Source organism: Drosophila pseudoobscura, chromosome 3, assembly GCF_009870125.1.
Source record: "Drosophila pseudoobscura strain MV-25-SWS-2005 chromosome 3, UCI_Dpse_MV25, whole genome shotgun sequence".
NCBI lineage: Eukaryota > Metazoa > Arthropoda > Insecta > Diptera > Drosophilidae > Drosophila > Drosophila pseudoobscura.
Genome location: NC_046680.1, coordinates 3380468 through 3383980, shown reverse-complemented (window position 1 = coordinate 3383980; position 3513 = coordinate 3380468).

The following is a 3513-nucleotide window of genomic DNA, read 5'->3' as shown; positions in this document are numbered from 1 at the left end:
ACTGGTTCTCCTTGTGTCTCGTGCTGTCCTGCCGTGGTTTCCATCGTCTTGGTTTTGGTTGTTTTCCTGGGTGCTGACACTTTTGTTACTGATGTTCTCATCCGTCAGCTGAGTGGGGGGGCGGCCGATAGTAGCTTTGCCGCTCGGTTTTTGTGGCAGGCCTGTGCCATCCTCTCCTTAAATTTCCGGGCCGAAATGTCGAATTTATTTTCATTATTTTCCATCTTTCTGAAAAGGTAGAGAGATGGCATCATTATTGTGTTTGCTTCCTCTATTTTTGCTGGTTTTAGTTGTGAGACGTGTGCCCGTAGTTTTTTGTTCGCTGTCGTATCTTGTACTGTTGTAATCACTGGTGAGGTTAGTTCGAGTACCTTACACGGACCGGTGTATTTCGGTTCTAGTTTCGCTGTTGTTTTGTCGATTTTTTTCGATAGTGGGTGCGTTCGTACCCATACCAAGTCCCCTATTTTTGGTTTCCATGCTCGCTTTCGCAAATTGTAATGTCTTGCTTGTTTTGCTGCTGCTCTTGCAATTTTTGCCTTGCTATTGTTTCTGTTTATTTTCGTTTTTCGGTGCTTTCTTGGTTTGTTTAATTGTTGAACCCTGATCCTAGTGTTACCTCGTCGAATAGGTTGCCCGGTAATCTAAGTTCTCTCCCGAATATCAAGTATGCTGGACTAAACCCTGTTGCCTCTGACTTGCTGCTATTTATCGCTAGGCTTAGTTCTGGTAGTTGTTCGTCCCATTTGTTGTGTTTTCCTCCCGCGAATTGTGCGATCATCGTCTTTAGTGTTCGGTTCGCGCGTTCGGTTGGGTTTTCTTGTGGTGTGTATGGTGCCGTGAATTGTTGGGTGATGCCCCACGTTTTCATTACCTGTTTCGTTTTTCTGCTTGTAAATTGAACGCCGTTATCTGAGATCAATCGCTTTGGTGCACCTCCCCTTGCCAGTATTTTTTCTCTGAGCGCCTTTAGGAATGCGTCGGCTGTTGCGCTTCTTGCCGGTGTGACCTCCACCCATTTCGAAAATTTATCGATAAACACGATTAGTGCAGTGTTGCCATGCGGCGATCTTGGAAGTGGTCCCACAAAATCGACGCATATTGTTTCCCATGGTGCGTTTGAGATTTTGGTCAGAATTTTTCCTGCCGCTGCTTGTTGCGATACCTTAAATTTTTGGCAGCTTTCGCATGTTCGTACAAATCGTGTTACGTCTCTGCTCAACCCTAGCCAAAAGTATCGCTGCCTTATTCTGATTGGTATGTGTCGGTATAATCTTCCGTGTTTTATGCTATAATCCGTAGCTTCGTTTGGTATCTTCTCTACTTGGTTCCATTTGTTTTGATACCAAGCGCATTCTACGATTTCTGCTATTCGGGGTTCTTCGCGTGGTAAGTGGGATAGTCCGTCCGCCACTGCGTTAAACTTGCCTTTTCGATATCGTATTTCGAATGAGAATGGTTGCAGTTCCAATGCCCATCTTGCTACTCGTCCGGATGGGTTTTCGATGGAATTTAACCATTTGAGGGCTAGGTGATCTGTAATTACAATAAATTGATAGCCTTCTAGGTACATCCTCATATTGTGTATACCCCAGTAGATGGCTAGGCATTCTTTTTCCGTTGCAGAGTATTTGGTTTCCTCACTTTTGAGCTTGCGGCTTGCGTAGGAAATAACATGTTCTCCGTCCTGATCTTCCTGGGTCAACACCGTTTGGAGTATGAATGTTTTTCTGCAGTCTGGGCATGCCAATATTGGTGCTTCCGTTAGACACAGCTTTAGGTCTTTGAAGCTGTTTTCTTGTGCTTCGCCCCACTCAAATTTTTGTCCCTTTTTTAATAGGTCTTGTAGTGCTTTTGCTCGTTCGGTGTACGCTGGTACGAATCTGCGGTACCAAGATGCCAGGCCTAAAAAACTATGCAGTTGATTTAGTGTAGTTTGTGCGGTAAGTTCTTCAATGGCCGCCACCTTGTCTGGGTCTGTGTGTATTCCTTCCTCGCTCACCATGTGTCTTAGGTATTTAAGTTTCTTTTGGAAAAAGTGGCATTTTTCTGCGTTAATGCGTAGTTTTGCTGTCCGTAGTCGTTTAAATACCGTTTGTAGTTTCTGCATGTGTTCAACTTTCGTCCGCCCAATTACGATTATGTCGTCTAGGTATGCGAAAGCGAATGGTTCCATGTCCGGTCCGATTACCGAGTCTAGGGCTCTTTGGAACGTAGCAGGTGCTGTTGTGGGTCCGAATGGCATGACCTTCCATTGATACAATCCCTGCCAGGGAGCTGTATAGGCTGTGTAGTGTCGGCTCTGTTTTTCCATTGGGATTTGCCAATACCCTGACTTTAAGTCGAGCGTGCTAATGTATTTGACCTCTTTAAGCTGATTTAGAATAAAGTCCAACCGTGGTAATAGGTATGCATCCTTCTCTGTTTTTATACCCGATACTCAAAATGAGTATTGGGGTATATATATATTCTTGATCAGCATCAATAGCCGAGTCGATTGAGCCATGTCTGTCTGTCCGTCCGTCCGTCTGTCCGTCTGTCCGTCCGTCCGTCTGTCCGTCCGAGTGCTCAAAGACTATAAGAGCTAGAGCAACGATGTTTTGGATCCAGACTTCTGTGATATGTCACTGCTACAAGAATATTTCAAAACTTTGCCCCGCCCACTTCCGTCCCCACAAAGGGCGAAAATCTGTGGCATCCACAATTTCGACGATACGAGAAAACTAAAAACGCAGAGTCGTAGATGACTATATCTTCTAGAGTGCAAAATCTGAACCAGATCGTATAATTATTATAGCCAGAATCAAGAAAACAATTTCATTCTTTCTCGCTCTGTCTCTCTCTAACACACAGGTTTCATGGTCGGTTTTGCCAATTTCAAAATATGAGTTCAAGGATCTCAGAACCCATAAGAGCTAGAGCAACCAAATTTGGTATCCACACTCCTGTGATATCGGACATTGACCGTTTCGTGTCAAAATTGCGCCACACCCCCTTCCGCCCCCGCAAAGGACGAAAATCTGGGGCAACCACAAATCTCAGAGACTATTAAGGCTAGAGTAACCAAATTTGATATCCGCATAATCATAATCAGGTGAGCCTGCATAAATGAATATATCAGCTGGAGTCCTGTTTGTGGTATTATGTTTTGTTTTATGATTATAAGTGTAAAGAATTAATTCAAATTTCGTGAATCTATCTTCTGGGTTCTCCTCGCTAGATTTTATTCGTAATTTTTCATTTATTTCATTTATTCCATTTTTGCTGGAAGTGATCTCCATTTTGACGTTTTCCGCATTCAGCCATGCTTGCAATGCTGCGCAATTAAAAACTGAATCCTTGTCGGCTTTGATTTCAATAGGTTTGCCCATCTCGTTAAAAACTTTCATGATGGCTCTTCTTGCTTCTAACCAGTCACGACTTTTTACTTCTACAAGAGTGTCAAATTTCGAGTATACGTCAATACATGATATGAACTGTTGGTTACCAATCATATAGAAGTCCATGACGTAG